Source organism: Ursus arctos, unplaced genomic scaffold (assembly GCF_023065955.2).
Source record: "Ursus arctos isolate Adak ecotype North America unplaced genomic scaffold, UrsArc2.0 scaffold_34, whole genome shotgun sequence".
NCBI lineage: Eukaryota > Metazoa > Chordata > Mammalia > Carnivora > Ursidae > Ursus > Ursus arctos.
In genome coordinates, this window is record NW_026623030.1 from 12235397 (window position 1) to 12260930 (window position 25534).

Genomic DNA, 25534 nt, shown 5'->3' on the forward strand with positions numbered 1-25534 from the left:
TCAGGGCGTGATCCCGGCGTTATGGGATCGAGCCCCACATCAGGCTCCTCCGCTATGAGCCTGCTTCTTCCTCTCCCACTCCCCCTGCTTGTGTTCCCTCTCTCGCTGGCTGTCTCTATCTCTGCCAAATGAATAAATAAAATCAAAAAAATAAAATAAAATATAATAAAATAAAATTTCTTTAGTAATTATAGATTACTAAAGTCATCTATTTCACTTTGAGCTTTGTTAATTTATGGTTTTCAAAGAATTGTTTCATCTCTTTCAAGTCCAATGGTGTGAAGCTGTTTGTAATATTCTTTTATTATCCTTTTAATAGCTGTACAATTTGTCGTGATATCTCCCATTTCATATGGATATTGATTTCTCTTTTTTGTCAGTCTTGCTAGAGGCTTGTCAATTTATTAATTTTTTTCCCAAAGAAATAGCTTTTTGTTTTATTAATTTTCTCCATTGTTTTTCTGTTTTCAATTTCATGTCCCTCTGGGTTTATTTTCTCTTCTTTTTCTAGTTTCTTGTGGTGGGAACTTAGATTATTAATTTAATATCTTTACTATTTTCTAATGTAAAGATTTCAGTGCTATCAATTTCCCTCTCAGCACTGCATTAGCTGCATCCCACAAATGTTGTATTTTCATTTTCATTCAGTTCTATATTTTTTAAAGATTTTATTTATTTATTTATTTGAGAGAGCAAAAATGAATGGGGGATGAAGGGGAGCAGAGGGAGAGGGAGGAGCAGATTCTCCACTGAGCGGGGAGCCTAACTCAGGACTCGATCCCAGCACCCTGAGATCACAACCTGAGCCGAAGGTAGATGTTTAATCAACAGAGCCATCTGGGCACCCCAGTTGTATATTTTTTAAGAATTTCCTTTGATAGTTCTTCTTTAACCTATGAATTATATTAAAGTGTGTCATTTAATTTCCAAGAGTTTGGCGATTTTCCTGTTGTCTTTCTATTATTGTTTTCTAGCTTGATTCCATTATAGTCAGAGCACATACAGAAATCACTGTATGATTTCAATTTTTAAAAATTTGTTTAAGTTTGTTTTATGACCCAGGATATAGTTCACCTTGGTGAATGTTCCCTGGTCACTTGAAAGGTATATATATTTTGTCTTTGTTATGTGGAGAGCTCTATATATGTCCATTAGACCCTTTTGGTTGATTGTGTTGTTCAATTCTTCTATATCTCTTCTAATTTTTTGTCTAGTAGTTATCATAGTAGTATAATTGCTGAAAATTATAGTAGCATAATTGCTGAGAATTATAAGTTAAAATTCCCAACTATAATTGTGGATTTATCTATTTCTTCCTGATTATATCACTTTTGCTTCTGTATTTTGAAGCTCTGATGTTTGAAGCTTTGCGCAGTGGCAGTATCGTAGCCAATGAGGTTTATCTGAGGCGCGATTATTGCTAATTGAAGCTCTGATGTTTGGTGCATATACATTTAGGATTGCTCTATCTTCTTGGCTGATTGATCATTTTATCATTATATACTGTCCTTCTTTGTTTCTAGTGATTTTCCTTTTCTGAATTTTAATTTTTTGACTATTAATATAGTCATTTCTTCTTTTTAAAATTAACGTTTGAATGATATAAATTTTTACCATCATTTTACTTCCAATCTACCTATATCATTATGTTTGAAATGAATTGCTTATAAACAGTATATAGTTGGATCATAATTTTTATCTATTTTGCCAATCTGTCTTATAATTGGTATCTTTACAGCATTTACATTTGAAGTAACTATTGATGTGTTATGGCTTAAGTCTGCCATTTTATTATGTGTTTTCTGTTTTTTTTTCCCTGTTTTTCATCCTGTTGCTTTTTACTACCTTCCCATAGGTTAAACACTTAGGTGACATTTTTAGAGTTCCAGTTTAATTTATTTATGATGTTTTAGAGTATATTGCTCTGGGGGTGCCTGGGTGGCTCAGTTGTTAAGCGTCTGCCTTCGGCTCAGGGCGTGATCCTGGCGTTCTGGGATCGAGCCCCGCATCAGGCTCCTCCGCTGGGAGCCTGCTTCTTCCTCTCCCACTCCCACTGCCTGTGTTCCCTCTCTCGCTGGCTGTCTCTCTCTCTCTCTCTCAAATGAATAAATAAAATCTTTTAAAAAATAGAGCATATTGCTTTGAATATATACAGAATATACATACAAATTGTACAATTTATTGTAGAGAATGTATCATATACAAATATATATTTGTAGTTTTTCTAGTAACTGTTCTAGGTATTACCATATAACTATGTAATTAATCACAGCCCACTGGTGTTGATATTTACCACATTGAATAAAGTGTAGAAACTATATTTTCCATTCAGATCCTTTTATTTTTCCACTTTTTCAATATAATTGTCTTAAGTATTTCCTCTACATACATTGTGTACCACAATGGATGGTATGATAAATTTTGCTTCAACTGTAAAATATAATTAAAAATCACGAGGTGAAGGATAGTTTAGTTCTATTTATATTCATTCCATTGCTTTATAATTTCTAAACCTTCTGTTATTTTCTTTCTGACAAGAGAACAAACTTTAGGCATTCTTTAGTGGCAAGTCTGCTAGCAGCAAATTCTCTTAGTTTTCATTCATTTAGAATGGCTTTATTTCCCCTCTCCTTCCTTTAGGATAATTTCACTGGATATTAAATTTGGGGTTGACAGTTCTTTATTTTCTTCACAGTTGAAAAATGTGCCATTTATCTCCTGACCCTATGGTTTCAGATGAGAAGGTTGCTGTCATTCAAGATTAAATTCCTTTATAAGTAATGTGTCATTTCTCTTTGGCTGTTTATATGTTTTTCTTTGTCTTTGGTTTTTAAAAGTTTAATTATGATGTGCCTTGATGTGGATCTCTTTTAGTTTATCCTATTTGGGATTCACTAAGCTTCATATATCTATATTTTTATGTCCTTCACCAAATTTGAGGAGTTTTCAAATATTCTTTCCTTGAACACCTTTTTAGCCTCGCACTCTTTTTCCACTTCTGGAACATGGTATGAAAGTTAGATCCTTTGTTATTGTCCCACAGATCCATGAGGCTACATTCAAATTTGTTCAGATTAAAAAAAAAATTAGAGGGGTGCCTGGGTGGCACAGCGGTTAAGCGTCTGCCTTTGGCTCAGGGCATGATCCCAGCGATCTGGGATCGAGCCCCCCATCAGGCTCTTTGGCTATGAGCCTGCTTCTTCCTCTCCCACTCCCCCTGCTTGTGTTCCCTCTCTCACTGGCTGTCTCTATCTCTGTCGAATAAATAAATAAAATCTTTAAAAAAAAAAAGTGCTTTAAAAAAATTAGAGGAGTTTTAGGTTCAACGCGAAACTGAGATAAAGGTACATAGATTTTCTATATATGCCATGGCCCCCACACATACATAGCCTCTCCCATTATCAACATCCCTCACCAGAGAGGTACATTTGTTATAACTAATGACCCTACAGAGACACACCATTATCACCTGAAGTCCATAGTTATCTTAGAATTTATATAGGGTTTTATATATTCTATGGGATTAGACAAATGTGTAATGACATGTATCCTTTGTGCCCTCCATATTCATCCCTCCCTACCCCCAACCCCTGGCAATGACAGATCATTTACTGACTGCATAAATTTTGCCTTTTTCAGAATGTCTACAGTTGGAATCATACAGTATGTAAGCTTTTCAGATTGACCTCTTTCACCTAATACTATGCATTTAAGGTTTTTCCATGTCTTTTCATGGCTTGATAGCTCCTTTCTTTTTAGTGGTGAATAATATTTCTTTGTCTGGATGTACCACAGTTGACTTATCCATTCCCCACCAAAAGATACTTTGATTCTTTCCAATTTTTGGCAATTATAAATAAAGCTGCTATAAAAATTCATGTGTAGGTTTTTGTATGAACATAACTTTACAACTTCTCTTGGTAAAACTAGAAGCATGATTGTTGGATTGTATGGTAAGAGCACGTTCAGTTTTGTAAGAAACTGCTGAGATGTCTTCCAAAGTGGTTGTACCATTTTGCATTCCCATCAGCAATGAATGAAAGTTTCTGTTGCTCCACATCCTCACCAGCATTTGATGTTGTTTGGACATTCTGATGGGTGTGTTGTGGTATCTAATTGTTGTGTTAATTTGCATTAAATGTGAACTTATCATGTGGAGCATCTTTTCACATGCTGATTAGCCATCTTTCTACCTTCTTCGGTGAGGTATCTGCTAAATCTTTGGCCCATTTTTTAATCAAGTTCTTTATCTTCTTATTGTTGAGTTTTAAGTGCTCTTTGCATATTGTGCATGGGTCCTTTATCAGATGTGTCTCTTACATATTTTCCGTCTTTTGTCTCTCTGTCGTGCAGACTGAGTGGTTCTATAGTCCTGTCTTCAAGTTCACAATTCAGTTCTCGGTCATCTCCACTCCACTAATGAGAACCCATCAAGCAAGGTTCTTACTTCAGTTACTGTACTTTTTAGTTCTATAAACACCACTTGGTTCTTTTTATAACTTCGATTTCTTCATGGAGGTTTTCTGTCTTTACAATTGTTTCAAAAGAATTTGTAGTTATTGTTGAAGCATTCTTATGATTTCTTCTCTCATTCAAATTGTGGTTTTCCTAGTTCTCAGTAACAGATGATTTTTTTATTGCATCCTGAACATTTTGGTAATTACATTAGGAGGCTCTTGATCCTACGGAAATCTTGTATTTTATCGATCTCCCTGTTGAGGTGTAAGTTCTGGCCTGGTTCTCTGGGCTTGAGTTCTCATGGCAGCTTAATTTTCTGAGCCCTCGCAAAGCTGTTATCAACTGCTTCATTCTCCTGGTGATGCTGAGGCTCCCGCTCCATCCCTATTGCTGCCATATGTCGGGGAGAAGTGCTATTCTGGGTCACCTGCTGTCATTGAGGACCTTCTGGCAGCGGTGGGGATGAGCAGACACGGCTGGGCCCAGGTCTCCCTATGCCACTGGGTGGAAAGCAAGGACACACAGGATTTTGCTGCTGCCATGATGGAAAGATGCCCTGGTTGTGGAATGGAAGCCATTATGGCCCAGGACTTGGCTCCTGCTACTACTACCTGCAACTCAAGGTGTCTATATGGGCCCCAGCTATAGGTCAATTCGAGTTTTTAAAGCCCAACATGTACTACCAATTTTAACTCATTCTAAGAAACAATAGGTATGATGATCTCATGCATCCGGAGGGCCAGTTTTAAATTTTCCTATAAGATGCATGTAATGATTGATAGGGAAAGAAGTGTTTATCTTTGTACCTCCCGAAATCACTTCATGGACACCTAAGGCCACTTTGGGGAACCAGCCCTACAGCAACACTGACAGTGTTGTAAGTAACAATAATGTCCCAAATGACCCAAGGCTATTTGGTGCTGAGAGCAATCTAGAATGGGTCTTAGATGTTGTCATGTCACCATATTACAGGCCAAAACCACGATCTGGTTGAAATTCCGAAAACAGCTCAGTATGCATCAGTACAGTGTGTGGAAGCTGCACGACTCACCTCCAGCAGCAAGCTTCCACATTTCACGTGCTTCCCCATTCACCCGCGTACACGCTAATCCACGTAAGAGATTGCCTACTCGCTCATGTTTACGTATTTACAAACTTCCTGCCCACACAAGTATAAGCTTCCTCCCTGACCTAGCTGCTCGATTACATTCTTACCCACTTCCCAGCTCACATGTTCACCTCCTTACGTGCCACACGCTTGTCTCCTTGCACGTGGACCTCTAACATGCTTGCACTCTTGTGTGCTAACCCAATTGCACACTTACTCACTGATCTGCTTGCCCTCCTCCGGGGTTGCCCTTTGACCTGCTTAGTCACTTACACAATCACACACTTGTGTGACTGCAAGCTTACACAGCTACATGCTTATCACCCACTTCTTCAGCTCCAGCTCCAACTCCAGCTCTGGTGCGGTGGCGGCTGCATAGACACCCAGCTCAGCACGGACAGAAGGCTGGACTTCAGGGAAGGCGGGCTGTTAGTCACGCTCCCGGCCGTCAGGCCCACTCTCATCTCTGGCGCCTGCCTCATACCAGCCTGTTCTTGCAAGAACCCCTGTCTATACCTCTGAGAGTTGCCAACATATTTCCTGTGGTCTGAACATTTTTGTGGGATTTTTTCCCTCCATCTCCATGTGTGTCCGTTGGCAGGAAAACCCCGGCGTTTGGGGCACTTGCGCGCTCCGAGCTCTGCGTGGAGCAGCCGTGTACATCTTCCTCCCCAGTCTCGTGGCAGCTGGCCCGCTCGGCTTCATGTGGCTCCCTCTGCGGTGAGTCAGAGCTGACCTCCAAATCGGTGGACGCTGGCTTCCTGGATGGCGTGTGCAGGGATCTCCGGGGAAGAACAGCCTGAGTATAGCTGGGAAGGGGAAAGAGAGCTGGACTCAGGGCCCATAGGCCTGAAGTCAGTGTCCAGGTGGGCCTCTTCTAAGCTGTACAGCTTGGGGGGGCGTCATTTATCCCCTCTGAGTTCCTCATACAAGAGAAGGGAGAACTGGGAACATAGAGAGGCAGAGACTAGCTCCTTCTGCCTTTCTCTTCCATCCCTGGGTCCTGGAATACAACAAGCCAGGCAATGCTTTCCAACTGGAATAAGACTTGCCGAGACATTCATATTCCACTGAGCACCAGAAAAGTGACAAGAAAGCCATGGAGCAGTATTCGCAAAGTGAGGTCCCCCCCTGTATCAGAATCATGACAATGCTGTGTTAAATACAGATTCTGGGGCCCTACCATCCCTAGGGATAGGACCCAGGAGTCAGCAATTTAACTACTTGCATAGAGAGAATCACAAGCATAGTGTGTGGGAAACAATTGCCGCTTCTCCCTTTTCTCCACATAATGGGTTCTTGGTCATCCTTCAAATGAACTCCAATGTCATCTCACCCTGAAGCCTGCCTAGACTCACCCCAGAGAGAATTAACTATATCATCCTCTGTGGGCCCACTATCTTATTCACATTTGTATCCCCAGCACCTAGCCCAGGAGCACATAGCAGATGCTCGTAATTAAAAAGAGCCTCCTGGGGCGCCTGGGTGGCGCAGTCGTTAAGCGTCTGCCTTTGGCTCAGGGCGTGATCCCGGCATTATGGGATTGAACCCCACATCAGGCTTCTCTGCTAGGATCCTGCATCTTCCTCTCCCACTCCCCCTGCTTGTGTTCTTTCTCTCGCTGGCTGTCTCTCTCTGTCAAATAAATAAATAAAATCTTTTAAAAAAATTATTTAAAAATAGCCTCCTTCCCCTGGCCTATGAGGCCCTCAATGATCTGATCCTTCCCATTTCTACCTGCCTTCCACACCCCCTCAGCTCACCTCTCGATGTTCCTAGCACACTGGCCTTCACTCTGTACCTTAATCAAGCCAAGTTTTGTCTAGTCTCTCAGCCTTTGCTCTCAGTGCTTCCTCTGACCGAAGCACTCTTTTTTCAGATCTTTGCATGACTGGCTCTTCCTGCTGGACATTCCTGTTGTAGAGCAAATATCATCCTCTCAGAGACACCTTCCCTGCCCACCTAACTGTCCCCCAGTAATAGCTGTCTCACTTCACCCCATTTTCCTTTAATCACATATATTTTTGAAAAAGAAATGTTTGTTGTCTGTCTCTCCCCAGGGAACATAAGCTCATGAGATGAGAGATATTCATAAGTTTAGCTCAGTAATTCTTAACCAGGGTTGATTTTTACCCCCCACGGTCAATTTGGCAACGTCTGAAGTCATTCGGAGCTGTCACACTGGGCAGGAGCTCCTGGCGTTTAGCGAGTGAATACCAGGAACGCTGCTAAACATTCTGCAAGGCACAAGACGAGACAAAGAATCAGCCGGCCCCAGATACCAATAGTGCCAGGGTGGAAAGATCCTGGCCTGGCTCATCTCTGATGCCCCAGTGCCTGGACCAGCGCCTGGCAAATCTTACGCAGTTCAAACATTTTTGTGGGATGAACAAATGAAATGTTTGTAAATGTTGGATTTAATTTTAAAGCCCCAAAGGTCCTTAGAGAGCAATTAAACCACACGTTTTCACACTCTGCTTCTGGAAGCCTCAGGCTATGGAGCAGAGTCTCAGGAATTCTGTACACCGCGAAGATTTTCTAGCTAAATGCTGACGACATAAATTTTGTGACGACGGTCTGTTTTATATATTGGGGTCCTGACTGTCTGACAAGTTCTACTGCTTAAAAAAATCGTTCCAGACCAGCCGCCTTATTTCACCAAGCTGGAAGCCAGGATCCAAACAAGCTGGTAGTTCCTCAATATTACACAGAGAGGGGCATCTGGGTGGCTCAGTCGGTTAAGTGTCTGCCTTCGGCTCAGGTCATGATCCCGGGTTCCTGGGAAGGAGCCCCACGTCGGGCTCTCTGCTCAGTGGGGAGCCTGCTTCTCCCTCTCCCTCTGCCTGCTGCTCTGCCTGCTTGTGCTCTCTCTCTCTCTCTCTCAAATGAAAAAAAAAAAAAAAACCAAAAAAACCCTAAAACAAAAAAAACTAAAAAAAGAAAAAAATTACACAGAGAGCCAGGCCTGGGTCTCCCGAGTGCCTGGCTGGCCTTGGTCGCACACTGGCCACAGCTCTGTGATTCACCAAAGACACAATTTCTAGGAGCAAGACGATGTGATGTTAGCAATTACAGGCCTCAGAGCCATATTGGGTGGGTTTTCAATCTGGCTCCGCCTCCAACCAGTTGTGTGGCCTTGGAAAAGCCCCTTACCTCTTTGAGCTGTAGTTTCCTCCCGAGGACCTGTAAGATAGAGATCATAATAGTACCTCCCTTAGAGGGTTGTGATGCAGACTGAAAAAGTTAATATGTGAAAAATGTCTGGAACAGCGTCTAGCATGTGGTAACTGCTCTGTTATGCCAGGTGGGTGACCAACTCACCCCAGTTGGCCTGAGATTTTTCTGGTGTTAGCACCAAGAGCCCTGTCCCAAGAGACCACTCCATCCAAGCAAAGTGGAACAGTCGGTTATCCCAGCTGCATGTGAATGTTTGATTTTTTTGAAATTGTCTGCATTAGTGTTCAGTAACTGCCTATAGTAATGTCATTGGCTTTTCATTACAAAGTACTTTTCATTATATTCAGTACATTTCATATAATGAGCATGAGAGAAAGGGTTACTGACAAATCAATTACACAGATGGGATAACAGGGGACCGCTTTAGCCTACTTTCTTCTTTTTTTTTTTTCTAGAGTGTTCCCCCTGCCACATATGGTAATACATGGGTGACTTTTTGCAGTGATTTGTGGGAGTGATTATCCTGGGTAGTACTTTTTTTGACACTTTACTATTATCCCCATTTTTTCCAGTTTTATGGAGTTGTAATTGACATACAGCGCCGTGTAAGTTTAAGCTGTACAGCCTGATGATTTGACTTAACCTACTTTTTTTTTTTTAAGATTTTATTTATTTATTCGACAGAGATAGAGACAGCCAGCGAGAGTTAACCTACTTTCTAATAATGAAGTCAATGAACGTCTTGGTCTTTTTCTATCAATTCATGCAAGGAGGCCCACAGTACTACTTAGAAAACACTTTTATAGCCATTGGTTTGTTACCAGATGTCCTCGAACAAGAGCACTTTGTTTCTTTTTTCCAAAAGTCTGTAATTCCAACAGTTTACGGCTTCAACTATATTTTCCCCAGGAACACAGAATCTTGGAACTAGAAAGCAGTTTATATTTAGTTACAACTGTGCTATTTCCCAGACGGGAAAACTGAGTCCAGAGAAGCCCACTCCCTTTTCTGAGGTCACACGCTAGTAAAGGATGACCCTGGAGCTCAGACCCAGGGTTCAACTCCTGGGCCAGGGTACTCTCAGAGGTTCTCAAACTGGGTTCCACACCCAGTGGCAAGTTTCACAGAGGAGTGAGTGGCTAGGGAGCGAGAGGGAGCCTGCACCACTCAGCGACCCCACCCTCCCTCCTCCTGTCACAGAAGCTCCATTTTTAGCATTTGTACATCGAGCTTCAACTTAAGTAGCCTCTGCTCAAGGGTTCATGTGCTGAAAAAATATTTTTTGAAAGCCACTCGATTATATCATAAGATTGACATATTTTCTTCCCTGGAAAATGTGCTCCCACGGAGAAAACTTAACTACTTCTTTGAACCACATTTTCCCTTCTCTAATAGATTTTACATGGTTGGAAAAAATGGGTGCATGGCCCTTTAACAGCTGGCAGTTAAAATGAAAGGCTCATTCACTCACAGGAACAAACTGAGCCCGGTGAGTCAGGACGTTGGTAACAACTAGCCCAGATGTATAATCTCGTGCTGATCGCTTAGGAAAATGCTGCCATTAGGGATCACTTGATAGAACCTTCGAGTGAGGTCCAGGAGGGCCCTAAGGTGGACAGTCCCCAGGAAGCAGGATGAAGGGGGACAAACTGCAGTGAGAGCATCTAGAACCCAGGCCCAGGGCACTGGACAGGGGCAGGACTTGGTGCTGGTGAGGTGTGCTTCTCCCCACCCCCTCCACTATGATTTTTAAGCTGAAACAGACAAAATCCAAAGCCAGGAAAACAGCCTGGGTTGACCGCCCCCCCCCCCCCGCCAAAGTGGAAGAAAGACAACAAGAAATGGCAAAGTGCACAACCTTTGTCCAGAGCGATTCTGGGTTAAAGGAAGGGCGAGGAAGAGTCAGCTGACTCCCCATAGGAGAGGTGAAAGCTCACTAGATACTCAGCAGGTCTGGGTTTGAATCCTGGCTCAGCCACTCACGAGCTGTGCAATCCCAAGAGAGTCACCTCACCTCTCTGAACATCCTTTCCTCATTGGTAAAATACAGATGGTAACGGTACCCACCTTTTAGGGCCAGTGAAGGACTGGCAAAAGGGGAGGCTCTGCTCCTCACAATGCTTCCGTGCCAAGGAAACAGTCATAGCCACCGTGTACTAAGCACCTACTACGTACGCGTGTATGGTGCCAGAGCCTGAGCCCCTCCCCACCAAGCTGGGTGGCCTCTACTGGGGTTTCTACCTGATACTGGGGTAGTTCAGAGGAAGGCTGTCACCATCGTAATCTGGAGCCAAAATAGTCTGGAATCAGAACATCCTGGGAGACTCAGAGTTCACCAGTCTTTGCCATGGGTTACTGTGTTTGGCCAGCCCTCCCCACACAGGAAGGGATCAAGAAATATTTGTTGAATGAGTGACTCAATGATGGAAGAAATTAATGAAAGACCGAATGTTGGTGAATGTCTCCTACTGGATGGAGGGAGATTGAAAAAAAAAAAAAAAAAAACTCAGGAATTCCTGAACATAATGTTGAATGAAATAAGCCAGATACAAATGTTCTGTGTGATGACATTTGTATGAAGTTCTCGAATGGACAGGATACATCTGTGATGATAGGAGTCAGAATCCTGGTTACCTGGAGCCTGGAAGGAAGAGACCAAGAAAAGGCAGAGCTGGGGTTTGAACTAGTGGCCCCCGCCAGCTAAGCCCATGTTCTTAACGCCTTAGCCAAACTGCTGCTCAGAAGCCACAGAGCCCAGTTTCCGGTCAGATTTTGAGAGCTCCTTTATAGGCCCTGCCAAATGGCTGGCCAGGCTCCACTTGCGTACCTCCAGTGACAGAGAGCTCATTACCAAATGTCATGGCCTTAGACATTAGCAAAAGTCATTGATATACTCTCACAACAGGTGAATTTTATAGTATGTAAATTATGCCTCAAACTGTTTTTTTTTTTAAAAAGAAGTTGATATAGCAAGAGGGATATAAGACATTAAGTAAAAAAGAGTGAGATGCCCAACTGCACAATTCTCATGTAGGCAAGAAATAAATGTCATTAAAACCCTCCCATATGAACACGAATACATGTATAAATAAAAGCAGAAAATCCTGTCTTCCAAGCACCACTCCAAACTTTTGACAATTGATATTTCTGAGGAGGAGCATAGGAATGGGGGGTGAGGGAGACTTTTATTTTGCCGTGGAAATGGGTTCCTTGGGTAATTTTTTAATAAAAAGATTTTATTTATTTATTTGACAGAGATAGAGACAGCCAGCGAGAGAGGGAACACAAGCAGGGGGAGTGGGAGAGGAAGAAGCAGGCTCATAGCGGAGGAGCCCGATGTGGGGCTCGATCCCGGAACGCCGGGATCACGCCCTGAGCCGAAGGCAGACGCCCAACCGCTGTGCCACCCAGGAGCCCCTCCTTGGGTAATTTTTTAAATTAAAATAACCAAGCAAGCCAGCAAGAAAGAAAAGAAGCAACGCAAAAGAGCATAGAGGCTGCAGTCCATCCTCCAGCCCTTTTACAAGGATTGGGCCCACGGATTAGGGAAATTGGCATCTGTAAGCAGTAAATTGGATGTGTCTAAACTCAAGAAGGACTTCAGGAATGATCTAGTCCAGTTCCTTTGCTCTGTAGGTGGAGAAACTGAGGCCCAGGGAGGGACTGGGGCCCGTCCAACGCCAGAGCTCGTTGGGCTTGGGCCCGGGCTGGAGTCCAGGCCCCGGACAAAGCTCCCAGCTCTGCCCCCACGCTGGACTCTGCGCAAATTGTTTCGTGTCTCCGGGAAGGGGGAGTTTATAAATTTGGCCACATTTTGGAACAACAGAGCCATAAATGGACATGCCCGCGGGAGGCTGGGAGGTACCTGACCTTTGAGGCTGGGGGTGGGGAGGGGAAGGGAGAACCGGGCCGGCAGCCTCAGCCCTGGCCCAGATGCTTGCATCCAGAGGAAAAGAAAACTGGAGAAATGAGCTAGTCCAGTGGGAGGCTGATGATGAAGCGAGTAAACGGAGGGCCACATGGACCTGGTTCAAATGCCCCCCCTGTGCCTCTGCCCCAGTCTGGCTGCCTTCGCCTCTCGGAGCCTCCGTGATCACCAAACCTGGCAAATGATGAGAACGTTTGGAAAAGCTGTAAAAATGCAGGTAACCAGGCCCCAACTCCAACTTACAGAAAACCAGACTCTCCCAGGATGGGTCCCAGGCCGCTGTATTTTCCAGAAGCATCTCGTGGTGGTCTGCATCACAGGAGACCTGGAATTCCGGGGCCAGTGACATCCAGGATCTTAAAACAGGCTTCTCAAATCACCATTTTTCTTTCACCCTGTTGCCTCTAGAAGAAAACCCAGACTGCTTAGCACGCCCTTCAAGGCCTCCAGGCAACAGGACAGCTTCACCCCAACCCCACCTCAGCCCTTCACATTCATCCCTCCATTGTTTCAGCAAATAAGGTGGAGTGCCCCTGCTGCAGCCCCAGATAACACCACGTCTCTGCCTTCCCTGGCAGTCCAAAGTGGGAATAAATTAAATTCCACACTCCATGGCTCTCTTCCTTTTCTAAACACATTCTTGTTCACACTTTCCAAGCCAGACAGTTCCTTCAAGTTGGACAGTCCTCCATCCCATCTGGCTTCTCTTTTGATGGAAAACCCACATCAAATCCTCTCTTCCATGAAGCTTTCTTGCTGTTCTCTGCACCGCACCCCCCCCCCACCCCCACCAACCGAATCACTACCTACTCAGAATTCTACCCTCCAAATGAATGAGTGAATGAGCGGAGTTCCTGGCTGATTTACCTCCTGGCCCTGGCACACGGTTTGTAGCCAATAATGATGTTTGTGGCAATTCAGTAAAAACCGGATCCTCTGAGCCAGCTCTGACCTGAGTGCGTCTACACTGAAAAACATTCGGTCAGTCAACAAACATTTACTGAGTGTCTACTATGCACCGGGCACATGTAAACAAGCCAGATCGGTCCAGAAGGGGTTAAATGCCACGATGAGTGTTTTGAGAGAGAACAATTGAGAGGTGAGTTTCAGAGAGGGTGGCTAGGAAGCCCCTAGGAGACATCTGAGCGGGGACAGGGCTGGCCTGCAGAGCCCCAGAAGGGGTTTGAGAAGAGCTCTTGGGCTTCTAGGAGGTAAGGGGGGGGTGGGGACAATGGCCAGAGCCAAGTGATGTGATGAACAGTGGTGTGGAGAGGTGGGGCCCCCGCCACATAAAGACAGATGCCACGGGGGGGCCTGCAGCTTGGGTGGGACAGCGGATCTTCCAAACCTTAGATTCTTTGATTCTCTGACCTTATCTATGTTTTAAACTCACACACACGCACAATTAAAGAAAACAAAACCCCTCGGAGCTTCAGAAGTTGGCTAAAGCCCACAGGGTTGTTTGTTTTCTTAAAAAATATATTTTCCCACTGAATCTTCAGTTTTGTGTTTCCAGCAGCTGGCATCCACCCAAGGGGACAAGTTAGCTGAGACAAACAGGCTTCCGTCCCTCTGTCATTGTCCTCTGGATCGCAGCTCGTGGCTGCTAAGAGGGTCATTTCCTGAGGCCTCTGCAGGGCTAGGAGGGTGAGGTGTGGGGGCCAGGCCTTCCCACGGATGCAGCTGGGTCAGCTGCATTTCCCGAGAGGACACTGCTCTGGGGGAGGGGGTGGGGCAGGCGCAAAGCAGCCCCGGAGGTCAGGCAAGCAGCTCTGGCCCCAACACTTCATTAGTTAGGTCAGTTCCTTGAGGTTTAACAAAACAGTGTGGTAAGGTTCCCAGGCTAGCCCACTAGACGAGCCTGCGGCTCTGATATTGGAGAGCCATTGGTGTAGGATGAGAGGAACTCAGCCCAAGAGAGGGTCTGGGCCACCTGATTTCAAGACTCACCAAACTCGGGCAAGGTGACCTGGGAATGATCCTCTGAGGTGAGGCTGGGCTGTGACTGGGACACAGAAAAGCCCTTCTTCCACTGGGAGGGGCAGGGGGGCCTGACTCTGGGACAGAGGACTCCAGGCATGGGGCCCACGGCACTCCACGACTATCCAAGCCACACTTCACAAATTCTGAGTCTCTAGGTCCAGCCCCTCCTGGTTACAATCTGGTTTCTTAAACTGATGCTTTGCCCCAGGTAGACAGGGGAGGGTGCCAAGGCTGTGTCTGGCCCAAACGCATCAAATACTCCCACGAACCCATGAATCTTGTATCAGGATCATGCAACTTCCTCTCATGCCACTCTCCCTCGCTTGTTACCTCCAGTCGCACTAACTTGCTTTGGGTTCCTCTTTCCTGCCCGTGGCCTTTGCCCATGCGGCGAAAGTAAGAAAAAGCCCAGTACGTGGAGGGTTTTTGTTTTTTTTCCCCAAGTCTGGAGGAAGCACACACCCCTTCTGCTCCCATTTCATCGATCTGCACACAGCTCCTCCTAACTACAAGGGAGGCTGGGAAATGTGGTCCAGCTGAGTGTCAAAGGGGAAGACATGGGTACACGAGCTGTCACAGAAGAGTGGCTCCCCAACACGAGAAGAAGGGGTGACAGAGGCCCAGACAGGGAAAAGCCCCTGCTGTTGCGGTGCACACACCCTTCACATCCTCCCCCGGGGAGGGGGAGACACATCTCCTGGGCCTGTGTCCGCCTTTTCCTGCGAATGTAAAACCAATTAGTGGTCCGCTCCTGGAACAGACACTGCCCATGTCCCACTGACAATCACCTCTACCCACCACAAGGGGCTCACTGGGACTCCTGGGACTCTGCCTGACAGCGTGAGTCTAGCCTCAGGATCCCCCGTGTGCTTACCCGCGGGTAAGCTGGAAGTGGCAAGGCATGGCGCCCCAGAAGAGCCCTTGACCAGCAGAGGGTGGAAAATTGGTGGATGGGGCGCCTGGGTGGCTCCGTCGGTTGAGCGTCCGCCTTCAGCGTGGGTCACAATCCCAAGGTCCCGGGATCGAGCCCCGCGTCGAGTTCCCTGCTCACTGGGGAGTCTGCTTGCCTCTCTGCCTGTTGCTCTCCCTGCTTGTGCTCTCTCTCTCTTTCTCTGTCAAATAAGATCTTTTAAAAAAGAAAAGAAAAAGAAAAAAGAAAATTGTGGATAGACCCAACAGCTCCCTAACCCTTTGGTTGGGATGACTGAGGTAGGCCCGACGCTGTCTCTGAGAGGCCCCTAGCAGGGCTGAGCTCTGGCCGTCCACCCCAGTAACACCTTGATAATGCTTCCCTTACTGGCTGACTTCCATTCCCTGTCTCACCTCCCCACTCTCCGGCAGGGATTCCACTTCCCAGACAGATGATTGACATTTAGATATCTGTCTTAGGGTTTGCTTCTGGGGCGACCCAAACCAAGGCAGCCCCCCAAGCATAGGCACAATGACCGATGCTCTCCTCCGCTCTCGTGTCCAGCCCTGGGCTTCATGGGTGCACAGTCATCCTTTTAAATTACTTTTAGAAACACACAAAACGTGTCAATGGATTGGTCCTCTTGGCCAGGGCACCGAGGCCAGGGAGAGGGCTCATGCACTTGAAAATAAGCGTCGGAGGATTTATCTGCCCATTCTGTTTCTTTCCCGCACACAGGAAATCCTGGGCAGGCAGAGCTTCCTGACCCAGGGTGGGGGACCCTTGCAGCATGGGGCAAGGACCCTCCTCCTCACGAGAGGAAATGTCTGGGTGGTTCGAGGGAACTGGTGCTCCCTCCCTCACTGCCTGGAGAGAGGAAAATTCAGAGTTCTGGGTTCTAGTCCTCCCTCTGCCACTAGTTTTCTACGTCACTCTGGGCTATTCCTGGGCTGTGGATTCCCGTCTACATAGGCAGAGTAACTGTGCATAGAATTGCCTCCTTCTGCATCTCCTCTGAACTCAGATCCAGGCCTGGCACAGGATTCTACTTGTGAAAACTTCTAAGGGATTCAGGAAGTTAGAGCATACAAGTATTTTGGGTATTTTGGAAACCAGTACTAGCAACGATTAAGAAGAGTTAGAGTGATTTGTCCTGTTAATGGAATTTTCCATGGAAAAAATACTTTGAAATATATATTTTCTGAATAAATTGGCATTCACTAGCAACTTTTGTCTTTTCCTTTTTTCAGGCTTGCTCTGGTCTCTACAGCCCAAGTTGCTTGACCAATCAGATTGTGTTGTGCTCTCTTACAACTCACTTATGGATACCTCCCAGTGCTTTGTTCAAGAGCAAATGATTGATTATTGAACTGAATTTGATTTCTAAGCTACTCTGCCTGGGAAGATACTTAGGAATGCTTGTTAGAATTGTGTCTGTGGGGCATCTGGGTGGCTCAGTCGTTAAGCGTCTGCCTTCGGCTCAGGGCGTGATCCCGGCGTTCCGGGATCGAGTCCCACATCCGGCTCCTCCGCTGGGAGCCTGCTGCTTCCTCTCCCACTCCCCCTGCTGTGTTCCCTCTCTTGCTTGCTGTCTCTCTGTCACATAAATAAATAAAATCTTTAAAAAAAAAAAAAAGAATTGTGTCTGTGGGGCATCTGGGTGGCTCAGTTGTTAAGCATCTGCCTTTGGCTCAGGTCATGATCCCAGCATTCTGGGATCGAGCCCCACATTGGGCTCCCTGCTCAGCAGGAAGCCTGTTTCTCCCTCTCCCACTCCCCCTGCTTGTGTTTCCTCTCTCGCTGCCTCTCTGTCAAATAAATAAATAAAATCTTTAAAAAAAAAAAAAAGAATTGCGTCTAAAGTAAAAGTTAAAAGCCTGTGAATGAAGGCCAGGGACTGCTTACCTAAGAGTAAGGTGCTAGGTATGGACATTATGGTATTGGTTTTGGGGGTTGGTTGGCCTTTTAGCTTCATTTCAGACTATAGATAAATGAAATCATTGCACCAGTTACTCCAGGTAAGTGAGATGCTGTTGTGCATGCTGACTGTATTGGTTCGGAAGGCATTAAGCTGCAAGTTGCAGGATACAGTAGCCTAAACCATAAGCACATTGACCGTTTGCTTGTCTGCAAAACTGGATGCAGGTGGTCGCGGAATTAGTCCACCAGCTTATGATGTCATAAGACACAAGTGTGGGGCACCCGGGTGGCTCAGTCGGTTGAGCAGCCGACTCTTGATTTCTGCTCAGGTCATGATCTCAGGGTCCTGAAATCAAGCCCCTGGTTGGGCTCAGTGCTTAGCACAGAGTCTGCTTGGGTTTCTCTCCCTCTGGCCCTCCCCCAACTCGTGCACGCATGCACTCTCTCTCTCTCTCCAAAATAAATAATCTTATTTTTAAAGATTGTATTTATTTATTTGACAGAGAGAGAGCAAAGCAGGGGGAGCAGCAGGGGGGGGGGGGAACAGGCCCCCCACTGAGCAGGAGCCTGATGTGGGGCTCAATCCCAGGACCCTGGGATCATGACCTGAGCTGAAGGTAGACGCCTAACTGACTGAGCCACCCAGCTGCCCCAATAAATAAATCCTTTTTAAAAATAAATAAAAGACACAGGTGCTTTCTATCTTTTCACTCCTGTATCCTTATTTTCAGTGCCTCGTGGTCCCCAGATGGCTGTCACTTCTTTAAGTATCACCCTTGTTCAAGGAGGGTGACACCCCTCAGCTCTCCTCTTCCTTCGGATCCTTTTATGAAGAAAGTTTCCTAGAAGCACCCCAGCATACTTTCCCTTATGTTGTACTAGTCAGAACTAGGTCGCATGACCGTTGGTGTTAGTTACCTATTGTTGGGAAACTTATTACCCAAAACCTAGTTGCTTAAGACTGCAGTAAATATTTTACCATCTCTCGGTTACTGCGGGTCAGCTAGAGATGGAGTAGTTGGTGGCTCTGGATCAGGATCTCTCAGGGGTGATTAGTGTCTGAGTCTTAATTTATCAAGATGACTACATGACGACATGGAAAGTTCAATGCCACCGAAAGCAAAGTTTAACATTACTCACAGTCCTCCTAGAAACAAGAGGCACAGCGTGCCATGCAGAAAGCATCACTGTCAGCCAGGAGGCAGGAAGAAGTCAGAGAAGGCCAAGGCCACCACCTTCATTGGGGTTTCTGTGGGAAAAGCAGGGCAGGACAGGGCAGGGTAATGTTTGGATAGCTTGGATAATTCCAGTGGACGTTGGGGCACAGGGGCTGTCCCTGGTTGTCTAGTACTTGGCCCTAGAATGATCCAGGGCAAGGGAAATATTGGCTTGGTGTGTGAGTTAGGTAAGAAGGTGGCTGGGGGTATGGATTCAGGATTAGTTGGTTTATATGTGAAAGGTGGGCTCACCAACAGGTTGTTTACTGTCTCTAGGAATTAGCTAGCCCTAACCGTGAGGGGCAGTCTTCTCCCAGCCAGCAAGGCTCTCCAAAGATACTTAAACATCATAAAATATAGAAAATTCAAAATATGATTAATACAGGGGCACCTGGCTGGCTCAGTTAGTAGAGTATGCAACTCTTTTTTTTTTTTTTAAGACTGTTTATTTATTTGACAGAGAGAGAGATACCAGCGAGAGAGGGAACAGAAGCAGGGGGAGTGGGAGAGGAAGAAGCAGGCTCCCAGTGGAGGAGCCTGATGGGGGGCTCAATCCTAGGACCCTGGGATCACATCCTGAACCGAAGGCAGACGCTTAACGACTGAGCCACCCAGGCACCCCTAGAGTATGCAACTCTTGATGTCGGGGTTGTAAGTTCGAGCCCCACATTGGGTGTAGAGATTACTTAAAAATAAAACCTTAAAAATAAATAAAATCTTAAAAAATACAATTCATGCAAAGGTATGTCTGGCTCATGCTGCAGTCAAAATGTTAGCCCACCCTGCAGTCATTCAAAGCTCGACTGGGGCTGAAGCCACTTTCAAGGTGTCTCACTCACATGCCTGGCATGTTGGTGCTGGCTACTAGCAGGAGGACTTAGTTCCTCCCATGTGGGCCTCTCCACAGGCTTGTTGAGCGTCCTCACAATATGGCTGCTAGTTTCCCCCAGAGTGAGTAATCTAAGAGAGCCAGGGAGAAGCAACACTGGTTTTTATGACCCACCCTCAGAAGCTACTCTTTGAAATGAGTCACTATGTCTAGCCTACATTCAAGGTGGTGGGGATGAGTTTCCACATTTTCAAAAGAAGGGTGTCAAAAAAATTTACAGACATATTTTAAAGCCACCAGATCACTCCTGACTGCAAAGGAGTCTGGGAAGGCGCGGGAAAACAGGACTGTTGTGACTAGGTTAGACTAATCACGATTGACTCATCACCTGGGACACAATGCCACCCAGACAAAATTAATGAGGAAGGAGAGGGAAGGCTGACGGGGAGGCACTGTATCTGCCACAAGGTGACAATAAAGATGAAGGGAATTAGGGTTGCCAGATGTCCTGATATTGCAGGAGACATATTTATACTAAAATATTTTTTGTTCTTTATGTGAAAGTCAAATTTAAGGGGGTGTCTTCTATTTTCATAGGTTAAAAATCGAGCACCCCTTGGTGGGAAACAAGTCTTCAATCATCGTAGAAGGAGGCCAGTGAGGGGGTGGCACTTCTTAGGAAGAGGGAGCTAAAGGAAGCCTGGGATTGCCCAGGGTAGGTTCCTTTGGCAGGGGGGTGGGAGGGTGGGGGGGTGCAGGGGAGTGGGGTTGAGGTCTCCTGTGGTCCCAATCTCTCTCCTCTGCTCCCGGGCCACCTCCACCACCACCACCACCACCACCACTGCCTCACTCTGATCTCCAAAGACATCCAGAAAGCTCTAGCTAGAGGCACCTCTCTTCCCCACACCCTGAAAAACCAACTCACAAAGCCGAAGTGGGGGCTGAGGGCAGTGCTGCTAAATGCTTGTGAGTGGTGTGGGAACTTGGAGCCTCGCTGTGTGACCTCAGGCAAGGCCCTCCCCTCTCTGGGCCTCCCTTTCCTTGGCTTTATAATGAGCGTTGGTCTAAATCGTCTCCAAGGGCCCTTTTACTTGGCCTACGTGTCTCCCTCCCAAAAGGAAAAACTACAGGGAACAAAAAGACATGGGTGGTTTCTCTCGTCCCATCTCCAAGCCAAATTCAGACGAAAATGTCCAGGGTGACATAGATTTAATATAAACAGTGGTGCATTGATACTCACAAATACCCCAAAAGGAGTCCCAGATGGGCTATTTTTATCCCTTAAAACACACACACACACTCACTCCAACCCCCGTCACCCCCACCCATAAGTTTCTCCAGTTGGTTTTTACAAGAAGACAAGAGTTCCAGTTATGAGTGCTAATTAAACAGCCCTGACTGTGGGCAGGAGGGAGGCTGGCGCGAATCTTCTCTCTGGGCATGATGTCATCACGATTGTGCATTTCTCATGACCCAAGAATGTGAGTGTGTTTGCACTGCACGTCGAAGCCGGTGATGCAAGCGCCGCCTGGTAAACAGGCCCCAGACAGGCAGGCCGTGTGAGGAGGAGCCCCTTGCGGAGGCCTGGAGGAGGCCCAGCGGAGGCCCAGGATGCTTTTAACTCCTTCCTGGCAGAACTGGCTGGTAGGCCACCGAGGTTTGGCTCGGGAGCCTTCTCTGCTCAGCCCCGGCTTCTCTCCCCCCAGGGTCCCTGCCGGTGACAAGCTCTGAATTTGGAGTCGCTGGGATGTGCGGTCCTACCCACCAGCGCCATATGCTTGCTCCAGGGGCCTTGGGTATGTGACTCCTCCGCCCTGAGTCTCAGTTCTCTCGTCTGAGGAAATGGGGCGATGAATCAGGGCTTCAATTCCTTGTCCTCAACTCTCACAGCCCACAAAGTCCAGACAACCGAGGGCTTTTCTGGGTATTTGAAGAAAACTCATGTGAAGGCAAAACCTGACCTGGATGGACTGGGGTCTGGGCAGAACCTCTACTGATCCCACTTCGGCTCAATACTCACACGTCTCACTACAGCAGTATTCATAGATTTGACTGGAGAAGGGTGAGCCCAGTCCCCACGGGGTCACCTTTTAAAGCCTCCCAAATTCTGAGTTCTGAAATGTGTCCAGCACCAAGCGTGTTGATCAGGGGTTGTGGGCCGGGGCAGCTGCCTCTCGCCCATCGGGAGACTTGCGGAGGGACTGCCTTCTGCTGGAAAGTCAGCCCCCGAGGACAGTGCTTAGCTCTGTCCCAGCTGTGTCCCAAGCGGCCAGCTCAGTGCCTGGCACCCAGCAGTCACCCAAGCGCTGCTGAATCAACAGCCGGAGTTACTCCTAGCTCTATAAATGCTGTGGTGGTGATCGTGGGGAAACTGAGGTCCGAGCCTGGCTCCTTTCCCACAGGAGTTCTGACTTTCCCCAAAAAAGGTAGCTGCTCACATTTCTCTGCTGGCCCGCTCACAAACAGCTTGGTGACCCCCCTCCGGCGTTCCAGGCTAGCCTCCTCCCTGGCTGGCTGGTTTGCGGGCATTGACGAGTTTTCTTTGGCAGAAGGTTCGGCTGATTGAAAACAAGGGGGAGCATGCGGAAAGCTGGAGGTGGGGAAGGGGTTGTCAGGGGGTAGAGTGGGGGCCGAGGGGTGTCTGGGGAAGCTGAGATCTGCTGGCTGGCCTGAGACTGTGGCCCAGACTCCGGGACCCTTCTGAGGACTGTGACTGTGTCGTCAGCTCCCGTCTTAATCCTAAAACTGGAGAATTATCCAGACCTGTGCAGAGCTGCCAGGATGGAAGAGGCCTCTGCAGTGTGGTCTGACTTGCTCCCAGCTGCTGTGGAGCCCGAGTAACTCCCTCTTCCTCTCTGGGCCTTGGCATGGCAAGGCTGGAGAACCCAGCATAGCAGACCAGAGCTGAGTCCAGACCCAGACTCTTCCTCTGATTGCAAAGAGAGTTAGGGCAAGTCACTTTCTCTCTCTGAGCCTCAGTTACCTCATCTGTAAAATGGCACTGAGTTACAGGGATGGTGCCCTGATGGATGTGCTTGGCACACAGTAGCGATGACAAAGGAATGTTAGTAAATGAGCCTCGGCTTGGCTAACCCTCCTGATCTGATGTTCTGTGTTAGGCACTTAGCACAATAATAACCTCATTGTCTGAGCACCCGCTATGTTCCAGGCACTGTGCTAAGTGCTTCTTAAGCATTATTTTATTTCACCCTCCCAGCCTCTCTCAAATGGGGCCTAGCACTGTCCCGATTTGTCAGAGGAGAAGACGAGGTTCAGAAAGGTGAAGTGACTCTCCCAAGGCTGCACAGCTAACAAGTGGCAGAGCTGGGTCTGCTGCACTCTAAACACTTCATACCATGGCTTCCAGAAAGATCTAGCAGCTAATTCCATGCTCAGCTCCTCGAAGCAAGGCCACCCCGTGATGTGGCATATGACCAGTGCAGAGGCCTCCATTCCCGCATTCGAACCATGGGGAAGATCCTCCCTGCGGGGCTAAGGTGAGGATGCTGGTGACCTTGAGAAGGACTTTGCAGGTTATGAGATGGGATGGGCACTCTCAAGGCTCAGAAAGGGGGAGCCCAGGGAAAGAATTAATCCTCTTTAGCCACCCTGGCAAGTGTCAGGTCCAGTCACAAAGGGGCTGGTGTGTGGACAGTAAGTGAGGGACAGCTGCCTCGGAAAGGCTCTGGGTTAAGGGGACTACTCAGAAGCTAAGAACTGAAAGGAGAGAGACACTGGGTGGCTCAGTCGGTTAAGCATCTGCCTTCGGCTCAGGTGGGATTGAGTCCCGCATTGGCCTCCTTGCTCAGTGGGAAGCCTGCTTCTCCCTCTCCCTCTGCCACTCCCCCTGCTTGTGTTCTCTCTGTCAAATAAATAAATTAAAAAAAAAAATGTTAAAAGAAAGAATTGAAGGAGAAATGGTCCCAGTCCCCGCCCCCCCCGCCCCAGGACCTGACCCTCACCATGGTCTGTCCCTCTATTAGGAGTTGGGCCGTACTGTCTCTGGAGTCCAACAGATCGGGGTTCAAGTCTCAGCTCTGCTCCTCTCTGCTATGCAACCTCTGGACTTCCCCTCTCTTAGGGGTCAGTCTTCCCAACGAGAGACAGAGGTGAGCTTCACCAGGAATATAGCGAAGACAAGCCTTGGGCCATGGATAGTGGTTGAAATAATTATCTTCTGTCACCTGGTCTGCCATCCTCAAGAGGCTTCTAGTCTGCAAGGAGAGACCATACATAAAGTGGCTGGCACAGGTAGGTACCCACTGGATGGAAGAAAGGAAAGAAGGGAAGGAACAGAGGGAGGGACGGATTGATGGATGGGGTGATGGGTATCTTCCTCCAGGTCACACAGTCAGGAAGTACGTCTTCCTGATACCTCCCACTGGGCACCAGAGAATGCACAAGAGCTGGTAAGAGAGAGAGAAGCACTCCAGGTGGAGGGGGCTGCATGAGCAAAGGCTTGGAGTTAGGAATTATTGCAGCATGGATGAGACACTGGTCTCACATGTTCTCTTTCAGTAACTTGCTCAACAAGATCCCATGAGGAAGGGGATCTGAACAGAGGCTCTCCCAGAGTCCTCTGGGGCAGAGCCAGGAGGTCGTATAGGGAATAGGGCCCCACAGCCCAGATGAGCAGGCAGGAGCAAGCCCAGCCTGGGGGTCGGGCCTCAGAGGGCCCGGTCTGGCCATATTTGGTTTTCAAGGAACTGGGAAGCTTCTTACTGGCTCTGCTGCCCACGCAAGGGAACAAGGCCACCCACAGTTGCTGAGTCAGGCAGACAGCTGGGGTCAGGAGCAGAGGCCCCGCAAAGGGGTGGCTCTATGGAACACAGTCAGTTAGAGCCTGGCCTCTAGAGTCAAGATGTGGATTCAAATCCTGCTTGACTCCCATAACTGTGTAACTAGGCCAGCCACTCACCTCTCAGAGACTGTTTCCTTCACGGGTAAAATAAGACACCAGCTGTAAGGACAAGCATCATGACTGAGTTTGCTATGTGCCAGTCTCTGCTGAGGGCTCTACCTGCATTATCTCGTTTCATTCTCAGCACGATAGAGAAGTATTATCACTGTACCCAGGCAACACATCAGGTGAGACCGGTGTTTCTCATGCAATCCGCAATAATTCCTAATTCCAAGCCTTTGCTGCAGTCCCCTCCACCTGGAGTGCCCCTCTCTCCCTAACCAGCTCGCTGTGTGCTTCAGTGCCCAGTGTGACATCCTGACAGTGGGACCTGGCTCTCTCCAGATGAGGAAACTGAGGCACAGAGAAGGGATGTCACATGCAAGTAAGAGACATAACCAGGAATAGCTAGGAAGTACTCAGTAACCCCTCTACTTTCCCATTTCGAGGATTTCATCATTTCCTACTCAAATACCCCCAACTGCCCTTGTAAAACAACTTCTGGCCCCCCCTCCCTGCTTCCAAATTGCTGCCAAAGCCTTTACTCAGCCCCTCATAAGAGCTCCATGCAGAAGGTAGGCTAGACAGCACCCCCATTTTACAGATGGGAAAACTGAGGCTTGGACAAACAGAGCGAGTTGCCCGAGAGCAACCAGCCAGAGGGGAAAGCAGAGTTGGACTGCAATCCTCTCTGACTCCCCTTCCGGTGCTCTCTCCCCACCGCGGTGAGCCGACACTCCACGTCCTGCGAGGACAGCTTTCATCTCTCCTCGCAATCAAGCCACCCCTCATTGGATGCAGGATAAAAGAGAAAATTAATCTAAGGTCCACTTGAAAGGAAAGGTCAGGCGGGATGAGGGGGACATTTTGCAAATAGATAAAGAAACCTGGCCTGATTTGAAAATCATAAAAGAATGAAGTGAATGAACAAGCTATGACCGTTCTGAATCAGATCATCCCCGCGTGACAGGCAGGAGACCAGAACAGCTCTCTAAACCCATTAGCTCGTCTCCCTCCTTCCGGAAGTACCTCCTGCCCTACCACGCATCATCGGGAGCCTGTGAGGAGAGGGAGGTGGCGGGGGCTCTGCCCCCGAGGAATCGT

At 47.4% G+C, this 25534-nt stretch overlaps 1 pseudogene; it reads left to right on the forward strand.

Moving 5' to 3' along the window:
* Positions 1–1363: 1363 nt before the first annotated feature.
* Positions 1364–1430, forward strand: LOC113245075 (U4 spliceosomal RNA; annotated as a pseudogene).
* Positions 1431–25534: the final 24104 nt, after the last annotated feature.